We start from the raw sequence: 16,944 nt of genomic DNA, 5'->3' as shown, positions 1-16,944 counted from the left end.
CAGAAGCAGCTGGCCTTAAACTCACAGAGATCTGCCAGCCTCTGCCACCATCACCTGGCAACATGCAGATTTTTTTATCATTTTATTATTGCTTTGTTTTGTTTGAAACAGGGTTTCTCTGTGTACCTCTGGCTGTCCTGGAACTGGCTTTGTAGACCAGGCTGGCCTGGAACCCACAGAGATCCACCTGCCTCTTTCAGACTCAACTTAACTCCTTTAAGTTGGGTCCAAGGGGTGAGCTGCCACTGCCCGGTGACACATGGATTTTTAAAATCACATTATGCGTGTGTGTGTGTGAGATGTGTGTGGTATATGTGTGTGTTGTTGTGTGGTGTGTGTTTGTGTGATATATGTGTGTGTGTTGTGTGTGTGTCTGTGTGGTGTCTGTGTGTGTATGTGTGGTGTGTCTGTGTCTGTGTGGTGTATTATGTGGTGTGTGTGTGGTGTGTCTGTGGTGTGTTGTGTATGTAGGTCAGAGAACAACTCAAAACAGTCAGGTTGGTTATTTCCCTCTCCCCGTGGGTCCCAGAGAATAAACTCATGTTATCAGCAGGCTTGTAAGCATCTTTACTTGCAAACCCAGCCTCCCATTTTTTCCGTTTTGTTTTGTTTTGTTTGAGACAAGGTTTCTCTGTGCAGCCCTGGCTGTCTTGGAACTCGCTCTGTAGACCAGGCTGGCCTCAACTCACAGAGATCCGCCTGCCTCGGCCTCCCAAATGCTGGAATTAAAGGCGGCATGTGCCACCAAGCCCAGCTCCAGTCTCCCGTTTTTAAATATATATTTTAAATAATCCTTGAGAAGTTCATACATACATACAATATATTTTTATCATACCTCCCCCATTTCCTTCCTGCAGCTCCTTCCTGGGCACCTCTACCGACTCCCCCTCTTAATTTCCCATTTAAATTGTCATTTTGTTTTTTTAATAACCCATCAGCACTGTGTTCTTACAACAAACAGAGGTGACCTGCTTCTCAAGGGCACAATGGGAGGAAATGGCCTCCCCTCAGAGCTGGCTGCGGCTTCCCAACACAGCGGCTTCCCAGCCAGGAGCGAGCCATCCAGCCAAGCTCCCACAATAACGGGGGTAAAGGGTGGATAATACTAGTCCTAGTCACAGCGACCAGAGACACTCAGTGACAAATCACAGTGACAGCCACTGCCACCCACACGGAATCCTGCGTCCCCAGATGTCCGGTACAGAGAACTGGGGGGATATTATCACAGTCGCTGGTCTATTTTTCTGAAAGGGACTCCAACGTCTTCATGTCCTACTTGGCCTCGGGACTTAGGTGTCAAGTCACAGCCCTAAATTCCAAACCTCCTGACCTAGAATGGGGAAGTGCTCGAACGTGCTGGAAGTCTCCTGACTCACTAGATTCCTTTCGCAGTTCGTTCCGCGCTCACGGATCCGTTCTTTGCAGGCTACCAGGGATGGTTGCTTCAAAGCTGACACCAATGGGGACCGAGAAAGGGACCCAGCAACAGGGACGGATTGGCTGAGGACACCTACGCGTGGTGAGCTGAGCAGGGCTAGGCCCCCAACTTCCTGATGGGGGTGGGGCCGGGTGACAGCTGCCTGCGTGTCCTCCGCTGGGTTTGCCTGGTCTGAAGGTCACACCTGGTGTGTGACTGGGCTCAGTTCTAGGGAGTTAGGAGGAAGCACAAGGGTCAGCGGGTGTTTTTCTCCCTAAAAGGAAGTGTGGAGCCAGAAGTCTGTTTTGTCACGCGTTGTATAACCAGACAAGGTTACCAAGGGCAGGCCTCAGCTTGTAAAGTGAAGAGACGGAGAAAAACAGGGTGTTGTGTTCTGCTTCCTGTTTATGAACAAGGGCAGAGAGGCTGGACTTGGCCTCCACTCACACGGGAGCCAGCCATGGCCCACCGTGTCAACTCCGTGCTCTCTACACGTTTCTAATTTTGGAAAATTTAGAGAATTACTTGGTTTTGATTTGGGTTTTTGAGACCAAGTCTCACCTTTGTGGCCCTGGCTGTTCTGGAACTATATAGACCTTGCTGAATTCGAACTCAGACAGATCTGCCTGCCTCTGATGTTGGCCACCACTCCCGCCCCCACAATGTCAAATGTGTCATTGGTTTTTTTCGTTGTTGTTGTTGTTGTTGTTTTTTAAATATTTATTTATTACGTATACAATATTCTGTCTGTGTGTATATCTGCAGGCCAGAAGAGGGCAGCAAACCTCATTACAGATGGTTGTGAGCCACCATGTGGTTGCTGGGAATTGAACTCAGGACCTTTGGAGGAGCAGGCAATACTCTTAATTGCTGAGCCATCTCTCCAGCCCTTGTTTTTTTATACATTTTTTTTACTGATATTTATTGAGCTGTACATTTTTCTCTGCTCCCCTCCCTGCCTCTTCTCTCCCCATTTCAATCCTCTCCCAAGGTCCCCATGATCCCAATTTACTCAGGAGATCTTGTCTTTTTATACTTTCTACTTCCCATGTAGATTAGATCTATGTAAGTCTCTCTTAGTGTCCATATTGTTGTCTAAGTTCTCTGTGATTGTGGTTTGTAGGCTGGCTTTCTTTACTTTATGTTTAAAAACCACCTATGAGTGAGTACATGTGATAATTGTCTTTCTGTTGTGTCTAGGTTACTTCACTCAAAATAATGTTTTCTAGTTCCATCCATTTTCCTTCAAGACCCTGTGTTCAAAAACAAAACCAAGCCCAGCTGTGATGGCGAGAGCCTTTAATTCCAGTATTCAGGAGGCAGAGGCAGGCAGATCTCTGAGTTTGATGCAAGTTCCAGGACAATTAGGATTACACAAAGAAACCCCCGTCTTAAAAATCCAAACCAACCAAACAAATAAAACTCAAAGCAAATAATTCTCAGAGCTCAGCGCTGAGGTCTGAGCTTCAGAGCAGACCATGGTGACTGGGCCCTGTGTGAGCTCAGATCCACAGAGTCCAGCCTTTCTACCCTTGTTCATAAACCGGAAGTATTTCTCTCTCTCCCTTTGCTTTACAAGCTGAGGTCTGATCTTGGCCAATAAAAGAAAAGAAATGAAATCTCGTACAGCTAGTGTTTTCTGTAAAAGCTGCTTCTGCAGAGTTTATATTGCTTTCACAGACAGGTACTAGTCATGAACGCTCATGAGCGTTCATGACTGTAGGCATAGCCTCATTCCTTCCCAGATACATCATCGGAGGATCTCACATTGTTTACAGTAAAGGTGCCTGTCTCCTGTATCGCTGTGGGCTTGGCTGAGCTCTTAGAGATGGCAATCCTGACAGGAGCCCTCAGGATCCAGTCAGCCGTCTCATTGAGGTTTCCTAACAACCCTGTGAAGACAGTAACTTCAAACCCCACCCCAGTTCTATTCCACCATCACAAAAAAAAATGGAAGGGAGCCCTTTTCCACACTCTTTAGGATTCCCACATCATACATAAGCCTGTATTAAAAATACCTTTATTTAGTTACTTATTTTTGCCTTTCCATTAGTCTTGGCTGTCCTGGAGCTAGCTCTGTAGACCAGGCTGGCCTCGATCTCACAGAGATCTGCCTGCCTCTGCCCCCTAGTGCTGGGATTAAAGGCGTGCACCACCAATGCCCGCCCCCGTTATTTTTCAAAGAATAGTTTTTCTTTTTTTTATGATTTACTTTATTTTATGTGCATTGGTGTGAAGGTGACAGATCCCCTGGAACTGGATTTACAGACAGTTGTGAGCTGCCATGTGGGTGCTGGGAATTGAACTCTGGTCCTCTGGAAGAGCAGGCAGTACTCCTAATCATTGAGCCTTCTCTCCAGCCCTTTCTTCCCTTTTTAAAGACAAGGTCTGACTGTATAGCCCTGCCTGCCTGAAACTGGCTTTGTAGACCAAACTGGCCTTAAATGCAAAGAGGTCTTCCTGTGTCTGCCAGCTGAGTGCTGAGATTAGAGACAGAGCTTCCATACCCAGACTTCCTCCCTTTTTAAAAACCTATTATTCATTTATTACTGGGGGTGGAGCTGTGGGCTGTGTGTGTGTGATGACACGCACAAGGAGGTCATATCAATCTTGTGGAGCCTGCTCTCTCCTCCCACCCTTACGTGGGTGGGGCTGAATTGGCAGTTACCGCTTTACTCACCAGGTTATCTCGGTGCCCCAACCCTGTTTGTCTAGAGATGTACTTGTTTCTACTCTATGTGTATAGGTGTTTGCCTACACATATGGTCTGGGCACCATCTGCATGCAGTAACTGAGGAGGCTAGAGAAGGCATAGAATCCACTGGCACTGGAGTTATAGTGTTATGGCTAAAGAAGCTCCATTGTATGCTAGGCATCCATCTAGTGCCCACCCATTCACTGGTACCCACCAGCCATTTGTTGCTGACTCCAGTCCCTGGAAGATAAGTTCCCAGTAACCCTGACTCAGTGACCCCACCCAAAAATGTACATCCCTGACTATGTAGTTATGATATGACTAACTGCTTTTTTATTACACAGATACCCAAATATTGTTTGTTTGTTTTTGTTTTTGTTTTTTGAGACAGAGTTTCTCTTTGTAGCTTTGGTGCTTGTCCTGAAACTAGCTCTTGTAGACCAGGCTGGCCTTGAACTCAGAGATCTGCCTGCCTCCCCGAGTGCTGGGGTTAAAGGATTGCACTACCACTGCCGGGCTCCCAAATATTGTTTTGAGTTTTCTTAACTACTTAACTTGGCAAATCAGAACAGTTTTTACTTGCCTACATAGATATTGAACATTTTCATGTGATTTTCCCTTTAAAAGTCCTTCCTCAGCCAAGCGGTAGTCACACACGCCTTTAATCCCAGCACTTGGGAGGCAGAGGCAGACGGATCTCTGTGAGTTTGAGGCCAGCCTGGTCTACAAGAGCTAGTTCCAGGACAGGCTCCAAAGCTACAGAGAAAAACCCTGTCTTACATAGATCTAATCTACATGGGTAATAGAAAAAGACAAGATCTCCTGAGTAAATTGGAAGCATGGGGACCTTGGGATAGGGTTGAAGGGGAGGGGAGAGGCAGGGAGGGGAGCAGAGAAAAATGTAGAGCTCAATAAAAATCAATAATATATATATTTACATTAAAAAAAGAATAATCCTGTCTGGGGAAAGAAAGGCCTTCCCCATGCCCCTCCTACATGGCAATCTCAAATCTGGCTCAGTTTGCTCATCCTGCTATCAGCTAATTAATGAACCTTTTAATTATAACTGGATTGAGTCTATGGTCTTTTCCCAGAGGTCACAAAATCTTAAACAAGAGATGATTGTGAGTGCTGGGAACTAAACTCTGGTTGTCTGCAAGTGTTTGTAAGTGCTGAGCCATCTCTCCAGGTCCCTCTGCGCTCTTGAGAGTTTCATATCATACCGTTCAGGCTGATCATAAACTCCATGTAATCTTTCTGCCTCAGCCTTCCAAACGCTGGGATTCAGAACTGAGCCACAACAACCCATCTTTCTGGGTTTCTCTGTGTAGTCCTGACTGTCCTGGAACTCACTCTGTAGACCAGGCTGACCTTGAACTCACAGAGATGCACCTGCCCCTGCCTCCCTGGATGGTGGGATTAAAGGCGTGTGCCACCACTGCCTGGCATAAAACCATCTCTTTTAAACACTTAGCTCACCCCTCCCCTAATCTTCCCCATCCATGGACTTATAACGGGCTCTAACGGACTTTTCTTACTGTAAAAGAGCTTTTTAATTAGTATTTTCTGGTTAGCGTGCAAACTTCCAGGTTTCCTGAAGCCATTCCCATGCATATGTGTCATTGTATGTTCTCCACGGTCACCATTTAAAATTATTTTTGTTGTTGTTGTTTTGAGACAAGGTCTCTTAGCCCACAGTGGCCTGGAACTCATCATATAGCTCGGCCATCCATGTTCTGGAAATACCGGTAATGAACCATTTCTTCCAGCTTAAAATAAAATGCAGCAGTTGAAAAACAAAATTGTCATTTTTTAAATATTTTTTGTTTTTATATCCCATCCAAAGTTTCCCTCCCTCACCTCTGCCCAGTTCCCCCCTACCCATCCACTCCTCCACAGATGCACTTGGGCATCCCATGGATATTAGGCATTTAACCATCCATGGTATATCAAGTTACAGTGAGACTAGGCACCTGTTAAGACTGGATGAGGTTATCTGGTAGAAAGAATATGTCCCAAAAGCAGGCCACAGAGTCAGAGACATCCCTGCTCTCACTGTTAGGAGTCTTACATGAAGAAGACCATGCTACACAAATGTAACATATATGCAGAGGGCCTAGGTCAGTCTTATGCACAATTCCTGCTTGTCGGTTCAGTCTCTGTGAGCCCCTATGAGCTCCTGTTAGTTAGTTCTGTGGGTTTGCCCATGGTGCCCTTGACACCACCGTGTCCTACAATCCTTCCTTCCCCTCTTCTGAAGGATTCCCAGAGCTCTGCCATATTTTTGTTGGGCATTGGTGACTCGTGCTTTTAATTCCAGCACTTGGGAGGCAGATCTCTATGAGTTCAAGGCCAGCCTGGTTCACAGAGCTAGTTCCAGGATAGCCAGGGCTACAAAGAGAAACCCTGTCTAAAAAAAAAAAAGAAAGAAAGAAAGAAAGAAAGAAAGAAAGAAAGAAAGAACAAATTTCACCAATTCATAACTCTTTGGAGTGTTGGCCCCTAGAGTCCAATTACTGAGGAGGAGGAGTCGCCTCCCAGAGACTGTCTCTCACTACCACAGCTGATGTAAAAGAATGATGATTTTATTAATTCTGTCATGACAGGGTCTTCCAGCATTCGGGAGGCTAGAAGACTCCAAATGTCTGATACAGGCTATTTTTAAAGGGAAAAAACACAAAAGGAAGGGGTGTTTGGGGGTTGTTCTTTTTTTTTTCTATGATTTACTTATCTTTATTTTATGTGCATTGGTGTGAAGGTGTCAGATCCCCTGGAACTGGATTTTCAGACAGTTGTGAGCTGCCATGTGGGTGCTGGGAATTGAACCCGGGCCCATCTAGAAGAGCAGTCAGTGCTCTTAACCGCTGAACCATTTCTCCAAGCCCGCTGGGGGTTGTTCTTTAACTATTATGATTGGCTTATTCAAAAGGCCTATTACCAATAATTGGCTGGAGAGTGGTTGCCAGATCAGATGAGGTAAGGGAAAACATCTGAGGGTCACTTTGCCCCTTTCCCAGGGCCTAAGTCAGAACATCAGTCACTCAGTCAACACCTAAGGGGTTATCTTGCCCCTTTTCAGGGAGATGAAAAGTTCCCAACATCTCAGTACGTGCATGTGTAGCTGTTAGGTCCTTGGTTCCCAGTGGGGGGAGGGGAAGTACTGAGAGGGTTCAGAAATGTCTTCAGAATTGTCTTAAAGTTTTACAGAAGAAGCTCCCCTCCTAGCAAAGCCTTTGGCAATGACGACCCCTCCTGGTGTTTTACCTTATCCCGAGTATTGGTAAAAGGATAAAGGATAAAACAGAAGCAGGTAATTAGCTTCCTGTCAGAGCAGACAGAGATCATTTTAAAAATCACCATCAACGTCTTTTTAACCCTTGTTGACTTTAGGGAGAAAGAGCCTTCCCCGAGCTCATTAAGCCAGTGTGTCAGCCCATAATTGGTGAGACATGTTAGTATCTTGTCTCAAAAATAAAAACTTTGCCCGGCACTTGGGAGGCAGAGGCAGGTGGGTCACTGAATTTGAGGCTAGCCTGGTCTACATGGTGAGGTCCAGAGCAGGGGTACTTGGTAAGACCCTGTAGGCAGGAGAAATGACTCAGCAGGTAAGAGCGCTGGCTTTAGTTCTAAGGGATATGACACCCTCTTCTGGCCTCCTCAGGCACCAGGCACACACGTGGTGCAAATGCAAACACCCACACATAAAAGTAAATAAATCTTTAAAAATAATTGAGAAAAACTTTGACAGAAAGGGGAAAAAGGGTAGACTGGGAATGAGGGTGTTGAAAATGGGAGAGAGAGAGATGGGATTAACAGCAAGATTCCTTGTTTACCTGTGTGACATTGGCAACAATTAACAAAAGCCAGCCAGAAAGAAAAACAAAATTATTCAATTTGCAGGACAATAGATGAAATTGAAAAAATATCATATTAAGTGAAGTAACTTGGGCTAAGAGAGACAAACATCACATGTTCTCTTTTATATGGGAATGTTATTTTCTAATTTTTATATATGAACTGTAAGAAACTAGGGGGTCTAGAAGGAGGAAAAATGGGGCTTTATGAATAGCAGTGGCAGGGCAATGGAAGACATGAAGTAAGGAAATGGAAGCCGAGCTGGGAGCGGTAGCGTGCATCTTTAATCCCAGCACTGGAGAGGCAGAGGCAGGTGGATGTCTTGGGGGTTTTGAGGCCAGCCTGGTCTAACAGTGAGCTCCAAGACAGTCAGAGCTACATATAGAGACCCTGTCTCAAGGAAGGAAGGAAGGAAGGAAGGAAGGAAGGAAGGAAGGAAGGAAGGAAGGAAGGAAGGAAGGAAGGAAAAGAAAGAGGAAGGGGGAATAGTGGGGCAGAAGGGTTTAAGCAGGGATGGAGCCTGGGAGAACATTACGGTTTTTTCTTATGGCTCAGCGAATAAGAGCATTTACGGTTCTTGCAGAGAACCGTGTTTGGTTCCCAATATCCACATGAGGAGAGCCAAGCAACACCAAGTAGGTACAGGAATGCTCTAAGAGATCTGTTTCTCTCTCTCTCTCTCTCTCTCTCTCTCTCTCTCTCTCTCTCTCTCTCTCTCCACCCCACCTGTTTTTTTTTTAAATAAAATAAGCTGGTAGTTTTGATTTATGCCTTTTATCTGACCACTTGAGAGGCAGAGGCAGGTGGATCTCTGTGAGTTCCCGACTAGCCTAGTCTACATAGTGAGGTCCAAGTCAGCCAGAGCTGCGGTGTAAAACCATTTCACAACAAGAGCCAGTCAACAGTCAGCTTTGATGGAGAAGGGGGCTCAGGAGCTATGGAAAGTTGATGGCTGACAGGAAGGGAGGGTCCCTGGTAGGCTGATCATACTCCAGCAAATGGCCCCACCCATGGTATATGGGGAGCACAAATTGGACTCAGTGAGTGTACACATATATGGGGGGGGGGAATGAGTTTGGGAGGAGGGGACATGGGGATAAGATGATCCTGGAGGAACTGGAGGGGCAATGTGAGAAATGAATAAGATACGAAGACATTGTTTGTTTATTTTTGTTTTTTTGAGACAGTTTCTCTATGTAACAGCCATAACTGTCCTGGAACTAGCTCTTGTAGACCAGCCTGCCTCTGCCTCCGGCGTGCTGGGATTAAAGGTGTGCACCCATACCGGCACAACGACAAATATTTACTGCCTGGGGTTACAAGCACCGGCTGTTCGTAGCACCACGCGACTGCTCCCAACCATCTGTAACTCTAGATCCAGGGGACCTGACACCCTCTTCTGGCCTCGAACACTCCAAGCACATGGTACCTAGAAACATGCAGAAAAAAACCATGCAGGTGAAATAAAACACAAAGTAATAATTTAAAAATAAAATAAAGGGCCAGGCACAGTGATTTAAGCTTTAAGTCCCAGCAATAAGGAGGCAGGCGATCTCTACGAGTTCAAGGCCAGCTTGGTCTCCACAGTAGTTTCCAGGACAGAGTGGTTTAATGAGGTCTTGTCTCAAAAAGTAAATAAAGAAATAAATAAAAACAAAGGCCTTGCTTTCTCTAGATCTGATTTTCTGTTATTTGTTTCGTTGTTTTCATTTATGCTTTATGTTTTTTATTTTGTTTTGTCTGGGTTGTTTTTTTTTTGTTTGTTTGTTTTTGCATTTAGAGCTCTAATTGTCCTGGAACTCACTCTGTAGACCAAGACCTGTTGGCATCGAACTCAGAGATCCACCTGTCTCCCGAGTACTTGGATTAGAGTCGTGCTTGCTTTGTTTTTATTAAAGTGCCTTTTTTTCTTTTTCTTTTCTTTTTTAATGGAACGCTTCACGAATTTGTGTGTCGTCCTTGCTCAGGGGCCACGCTAATCTCTGTATCGTTCCAGTTTTAGTATAGAGAGCACTAAAGTGCACCTTTAATTGGATGGTAAAACACGCAGATACCGTGCGTCTCTAAGCATGCAAAGGCCCCGGGGTTCAATGTCACGCATGCAAAATCCCCTGATGGTCCTTTTTGGCACAGCAATCTCCACACCCGTACCGTCCTCACTTTTCCCTGCTGCCTGCTTTCTTTTGATTCCTCCAGCGACGCGTATTTAAATTTTTACAGGTAAAATTCTCAGTTCCAAGATATTACCGTCGTGGCAATCCTTAAAAGAATGTCTTTCCTGGCTCTATTTCGTTGCAAAACCCAGAAATCAAAAACAACAAAAAAAAGTGGAGATGCCGGGGATCGAACCCGGGGCCTCATACATGCAAAGCATGCGCTCTACCACTGAGCTACATCCCCCACATGCCCTTATAGCCTCTCGGAAAATCCCTGCTATACTCTATGAATAACTTTTTTTTTTGTCTTCCTCTAAATTAAATTTGCGTGGGTTTTGAGGGCTTAGCAAAATTAATTGTCTTATATTTAGCAAACAAACGTGTTCGTTATTGCGTTGATACAAGCTAAAATTTTGCCCGAATCAGAGAACAAAGTAGAAAGAAATAAAACAAAAATAAAACCCCAATGAATAAGGACTTGACCTGTGTTCCTCACCAGAATTCTCTGCTTCCATACTTTCCGACCTCGATGACTGAGTTTATAACCCTGCTTGAAGCCCTTCCTCTCTCTCTCTTTTCCCTCCATGTCACTATTAAAACATGCAGCTTTGCGCGCTCTCTCTCTCTCTCCCTCCCCCCTTCTTTCTCTGTGTGTCTCTGTTTCTCCCTCTCTCCTTTCACCTGCCCTTCTCCTGGAAGAATTTTATGGATATGAAAATGATATGGAAATATCCATATTTCTGGATATGAAAATTGTGGGGGTTGCAGACCCCACAATTAGGGCTCAAATTTGGAGCAAGGACTCAGACTGCACTATCTCTGTGAACATTGTCGGGGGCCGGGGGACTGTTCTTTGGGAGTCGCTACACCTGGGGATTGCCTATCACTTCCGGCGTGGATACTGCACCCTCAAATGATCTGCCTGACACCGATACTCATCAGCGCGCTCGCAGCAACTGCAGCCTAGCGCCGTCTGCAAGAAGGTTGGCATAGCAGCTGGCGTTGCCGGACCTCTCTGAGCCTCAAGTGAGACAGGGACGGACCCAACCAACCCTGCTCACTAGGACAGGCGTCAAGGATAGAGCCTGTATAGGTTCTAGAACGAGACGTGTCAGTAGTCGCTGGTGTGGACTGTAGCAAAGGGCTGCTGCATCCTACACCGTCATCCCCCTGCCCACTGCGTGAAGTCCCACATACATCATCTTGCCCTTGGGTCTCAGGGGGATAGAGACTGCGTTGCTCACAGGGAAGAGAGGAGTCCATGGGCAACCGGTCTGGCCCTTCCTCCTCTGGGTCCGACGCCCTGGGAGAGAACCCGGCAGATAAAAAAGTGACCGGCTTTGAACAAGGCTCAAGGAACAAGCCGAGGTTGCTCCTCTCCCTCCCCACAGGGATTTGCGCTCGCTATTCCCTCAGCGTGGAATGATTCTCAGTTCTCGTGTTTGGCTCCTTTTTACTGACCACCCAGCCTCCCTAAAGGGGCCCACACGAGAATAAATGAACTGAAGGATGGTGACAGTTTGGGAACATGTACAATGGAAAAGGGACAAGGAAACGTTTCAAATTGACAGACATCAGAAGGTTGTGTGTGGGCAGAGGCTGGAGTAAGGAGACACAGTGTAGGTGGCAGAGTGAGCCAGGTCTGGGCCTCCATCGCGTGATTGCGGGGACCAGGGACACCAAGGTACAGCAGCTTTTCTGTGACCAGCTACCCAAGCTGAGCTCACGTGAAAGAGTACGGGGCCCAGCAGTGAGGGGAGAGCTTATTGTTCTTTTGCGGCAGGATGAAGTTTGTCCGTGGGAGTTGAAGAATTTAAATAGGTTGGAAGACGGATGAAAAAAAAAACGGAATTGATAAAAAGAAACTTGCAATCTCCCCGTCGGGGAATCGAACCCCGGTCTCCCGCGTGACAGGCGGGGATACTCACCACTATACTAACGAGGATGAGAGCTGTCTGCAGGCTTGGCAAGAACCTCTCTTAAGACGCTTTGAATTCCGTGACGTATTAGCTTATGAAACCAAGAAATAATCAGATTTGATTGAAACTCACCCTTGAAATGTCCATTTTCTATTTGATTTTTTGATTTTGACACCTGGATTCAGACCTCAGACATCAATAAAAAGACGCCAAGCGTACACCAGCAGACATCGACAAAAATCACAGTGACCAACACACGCTTCGGCATAAGGCACTTTAGGAACACTTCGATTCGCCCAAAAAGGGAGAAGCTGGGAAGTTTTCAGGACCTTTGGCTTTAATGCACGATGCTCAGGGCTTTTGAGAAAAAAATATGAAAACGTTTAGTAAATTGGAAGAAAATAGTGCACAAAAGTAAGTAGCTGCCGAAACCCGGGATCGAACCAGGGACCTTTAGATCTTCAGTCTAACGCTCTCCCAACTGAGCTATTTCGGCAGCCGGTGTTGCTGTGCTCTTTTGCTCTCCTTCTTGTCGTTTCGACAGTTTTGCCTCCTTGGCTTTTCTAAGATCCGAAGCCTGGAAATTTACACCACCTGTATTTCATCCCTTGGTCACACGCAGGCCTCTGCCAGGCACCCGGTGGTAACAGACGCTGGCTAGGCGAATAAACACCCAGGCTCTGCCTGCTTCCTTCTCTTCGGTGATCAGAAAGGGAAAGGCTTGTATTGGGGACCAGGGGGAGAAAAGTGAGGTTCCCGAAGTGGCCAGAAGAAAGATTAGGTTTTCGGCAGAGCTGGAAGGAAGCCCCTGGGGAGTGAATCACAACACAGGTCTTCCCCGACTACTGAAAGCAAGGGCCGGTGGGCCACAGAGGCCGCCTCATCCAGGAGGGGTGAGTGCTGGTGTGGCGGTCCAACCCGGAGCTGTGGTGTCTGGGCCACTTCTGCAGAGGCGGGCCTAGAAAGGGACTTTGAGGGGACCTAGGAGGAGGAAAGGGACCTTGTTGACGGCCTTGATCTGGGATTGGGGGTGGGAAGGGGTGAAGATTATGGCCAAGAGTTGGCATGATGGTTGGGTGGAAAGCTGACCACAGGCACTGTCGTCTTTCCGAGCAAGCAAAGTCAGTCGATTTAGCATACCTAGGTCCCCTAAGTGTACCCGCCAAAAGTCACGTGTCTCAGCTCTGACAATGTGTATGTAATACGTCAGAACGCGACCTTAAAGAATGTCTACAACTGCACTCGGGAGGCAGAGGCAGGCGGATTTCTGTGAGTTCGAGACCAGCCTGGTCTACAAGAGCTAGTTCCAGGACAGGCTCTAAAACCACAGAGAAACCCTGTCTCGAAAAACCAAAAAAAAAAAAAAAAAAAAAAAAAAAAAAAAAAAAAGAATGTCTACAACTATGTGGAGTCATTGGGGTGGGTCTTATGATAAGCAGTTGGGAGAGGAAAGACAGACACACACACAGAGGAAACACGCACCACACCCCCCCACACACACACGGGGGGGGGGGGGGGGGAGAGAGAGAGAGAGAGAGAGAGAGAGAGAGAGAGAGAGAGAGAGAGAGAGAGAGAGAGAACTAGGGGCTTGCAGCCTCCAGTCCTAGAGGACTTAACCTTTCTATTGTTTGGCACTCCCAGCCTTGGGGGCTTCGACGTGGCTTTGGCAGCTGCAGGTCACACAGCCAGGCTACAGTACCCATCCATCCACACGCTGGGCTTTCCTGGACAGGACTGAGACTGAGTTCAGGCTCACAACTATCAACTCCAGTTTCAGGGGACCTGGCCCCTCTGGCTGTCATCTACAAACAGCAGGGATGTCCGTAGTGCGCATCCATACACGCGGGCGAAACACATAAAATTATAAACAAATCTTAAAAAAAAAAAAAAGAGTCATTTGGGGTAAAGTCTTGTCTCAAAAAACAAAACAAAGAAATGGGAGCGGAGGAAATGAAGTTCTGTAACCTAAGCACTGGGGAGGCTGAGGCAGGACAATTGTTCCTGGAGTTGAAGGCCTGCCAGGGTTACAGGCCAAGCAAGAATTAAAAAACAAAACCTTTGTGAGAAGTGGGCACCTGCTTTATGCTTCTCAGAACATACTTTACCTTGGCTTTTACAAATAAATAAATAAAAATAAATGACAAAACTTATTCACGACAAAAATGGAGTAAGGTGGGAAAGAAAAATTGGAGAAGGAAGGGGTCTCTGTAGAGGCAGCCCTGTCGGCAGGCTGGGACACACTCTTTGGAGTTGGCATTAGCCAGATGCCTAGGGCTGGACCTCCATCCTAGCTATGTTCACATATACGAACCCAAGTGAACTCAGGAGGTCCTTGTAAAATTCACGAAAGTAGGAAAGGGTAAAGAGGCTCGACGGTGGCAGGTGGCAGATAAGCCAAGACTCTGTTGGTCTGTTGCGCAGTACATAGGTACAGGATTTCCAAAATTCCAGGGATTTGTGAAATGCAAAACCTAGCTTGTGGCCTCCCCGTCGGGGAATCGAACCCCGGTCTCCCGCGTGACAGGCGGGGATACTCACCACTATACTAACGAGGATGAACCATACTGGAAGTTTTCCAGACAAGTAACTATAGACGGATAAATGTAAGGCCTTGCACTTACGTTTCCTTTTCTTGTATTCCTCCTCTTCCGTTCCTTCAATTTTTTCTCTCTGTTTCTTTTCCTCTCTTTCTCCCTCCCTTCTTTCTGAGACCTCAGCTCATGACGCCAACGTCACGAGCCGAAATCACTTTACAGCAGCGTGTGTTTGATCACCATCATCATTTCGGAAAACCCTGCCCACCACTAGGGGATGTAGCTCAGTGGTAGAGCGCATGCTTTGCATGTATGAGGCCCCGGGTTCAATCCCCGGCATCTCCACTTTTTGACTTTTATTTAAACAAAACAACAACCCTGCATTAAATCAGGTCAGAAAGCAACACAAGAGACTCAGTCCTCCACCGAATGGTAAAACCACGCCCCAGGAAGAACCCTGCGTGTCATGCCGGTTTTGCGCGGGCGGCGGAATCAGCATTTGTAAACCAACTCCCGTAGTTACTTATCAAGGGAGCCGGAGGAAAACATTTCATTTCCAAGGAGGTTCTCTAACTGGCGGCTCCAGGGCGCCTATTGTCGCATAATGTGCACCCATCATGTGTCCAAATAAATCGTCAAGTAGCCCAGTAACTTGCAAAGACCACACAAGGAGTCTCAGCCTTTCTGGAACTCAAATTCCTGCTCTAGGAATGTTTTATGTTTTATGACGACACAGAACTGCGGGGACATCCACAAGAGCTGCATGAACCGAAGCCGGCGGGTGCACACTCCTTGAGTGCGGAGCGGGAGCTTTAAGATGAAAGGGACAGAAAGCTGGTGTCTGGACTTTAATGAACGGGGACAGAACCAGGTGGAACTGAGGTTTGAAACCCCCTACCCCACCCCACCGCGGGCCGGAGGATTTGGCTCTATCATCAGTGTTTTAAAGGCTCCTCCTGGCGGCCACGTGAAGTTTTGCAGGCTGGCGCAGGAGGTGGCGGCGGGGTGTTCTGGCTGATTCAGTAGGCAGCTACATAACATTGCCTAACCCGGGGGCCACATGCTTTGCTCAGTCATTCCCCTTAGGTTTGTTCTGCCACTCTGAAGCTTGTCACTTTCATATGTGGCCCCCTGACTTTCTACTCTCTACTTCGACAGCATGCATGCCTACACGGAGGTGCGCCAGTGGGCTGGAAAACATTTAAGCATATTATTTGACGGCTGGAGTTTAGCTCAGTTTGTAGCGTGCTTACCTAGAATGTACAACAGCTAGCACTGCGTAAACCAGGCTTGGTGGCGCATGTCTGTCGTCCCAGCACCCCGAGTGGCGTCTGAGGCTATCCTGGGCTTTCTCATTAGCACACCTGGAGGTGTTACTGATCCTCTCTGCTCACCAGCCTGGGCGGATTGATTGCCTTGATCCTTAAAATTCTTTATCCTCACCGAGGATGAGGTTACAGGTGTGAAGCACATCTGCCTGGCTTATGCGGCACTGGGGTGGTATCCTGGGCCACAACTCCAGCCCTTGATGCTTTAACTTCTAAGTGCATAGGGAACTATTACTTTTCTGCATGATTGAGAGGGTGAGCATCTCTCCTGTTACCAAGGCAGGCCTCTAAAACCACCTGAATGCTGGTCACCAGGGCAGGTTTGGAGAAAGATAGTTTATTCATAGATGCCAGTCGTGGAGGTGGGAGGACCGGGTCTTCTAGCTGCCTCTCCAACAGCTTGGGAACATTCCTGGATAAAGCAGGGTGATTTAAGGGGTGAATCTGGTGAAGTAACCAGTAGGCCAGGAGTTAGTCTCCAAGCTTAAGGGAAAAACAGTACTGGGTCAGCAGTGCCAGAGCACACTGTTCCTTTACCACCGAGAAGATACAGGAAGATCTGTCCAAGATTGTCCGAGCCAAGTGTGGTGGCTCGCACCTGTGTCCTAGGTCTTGGGAGGTGAAGGCAGGAAGATTATGAGTTTAAGGCAGGCTACACAGTATGCTCAAGGCCAGCTTGGGCTACACGAGACCCTGTTTCAAAGTAAAAAAGTCTGAAACAAGGGCCTTCAAGATGACTCACTGGATAAAGGAAATTGCCACCAAGACTGATAGAAGACCCAAGTTCAAGTCCCAGGACTTGGGAGGCAGAGGCAATCATTTTCTAGGAATCTGGGGCCAGCCAGACCTATATAGCCCTAGGCCAGTCAGAACCAGTCTCAAAACCAAAACCGAATCCTGCTGTCTGCCCCCACCACCTCTTTTAAAATTTACACTGGGTTTCATAGAGGAATTTCCACATAGCCATAGTCTGTTTGAGGAACGTCCCCTCTTCCACCAGCCTGTCCTGTTAGTCCCTTTTGCCTCAGTTCTGCTTGTCA

The 16,944-nt window shown here is 47.0% G+C and overlaps 6 non-coding genes across 6 annotated transcripts; 1 reads left to right on the top strand and 5 right to left on the bottom strand.

The window, feature by feature from the left end:
• Positions 1–9,889: 9,889 nt before the first annotated feature.
• Positions 9,890–9,992, bottom strand: LOC126504364 (U6 spliceosomal RNA). Its single transcript, XR_007592563.1, has one exon. It is a non-coding gene; the product is annotated as a U6 spliceosomal RNA (small nuclear RNA).
• A 303-nt stretch (positions 9,993–10,295) lies between these two features.
• Trnaa-ugc (transfer RNA alanine (anticodon UGC)) lies at positions 10,296–10,367 on the bottom strand. The gene has a single exon. It is a non-coding gene; the product is annotated as a tRNA-Ala (tRNA).
• A 1,629-nt stretch (positions 10,368–11,996) lies between these two features.
• On the bottom strand, positions 11,997–12,068 carry Trnad-guc (transfer RNA aspartic acid (anticodon GUC)). Its single transcript has one exon. It is a non-coding gene; the product is annotated as a tRNA-Asp (tRNA).
• Positions 12,069–12,465: 397 nt separating this feature from the next.
• On the bottom strand, positions 12,466–12,538 carry Trnaf-gaa (transfer RNA phenylalanine (anticodon GAA)). Its single transcript has one exon. It is a non-coding gene; the product is annotated as a tRNA-Phe (tRNA).
• A 1,987-nt stretch (positions 12,539–14,525) lies between these two features.
• Positions 14,526–14,597, bottom strand: Trnad-guc (transfer RNA aspartic acid (anticodon GUC)). Its single transcript has one exon. It is a non-coding gene; the product is annotated as a tRNA-Asp (tRNA).
• A 252-nt stretch (positions 14,598–14,849) lies between these two features.
• On the top strand, positions 14,850–14,921 carry Trnaa-ugc (transfer RNA alanine (anticodon UGC)). Its single transcript has one exon. It is a non-coding gene; the product is annotated as a tRNA-Ala (tRNA).
• The last annotated feature ends 2,023 nt before the right edge of the window (positions 14,922–16,944 follow it).

Source organism: Alexandromys fortis, unplaced genomic scaffold (assembly GCF_014885135.2).
Source record: "Alexandromys fortis isolate MF-2015 unplaced genomic scaffold, M_Fortis_MF-2015_v1.1 scaffold_56, whole genome shotgun sequence".
Lineage (NCBI taxonomy): Eukaryota > Metazoa > Chordata > Mammalia > Rodentia > Cricetidae > Alexandromys > Alexandromys fortis.
The sequence above is the reverse complement of the archived record's forward strand: the minus strand, read 5'-3'. Positions and strand labels throughout refer to the sequence as shown.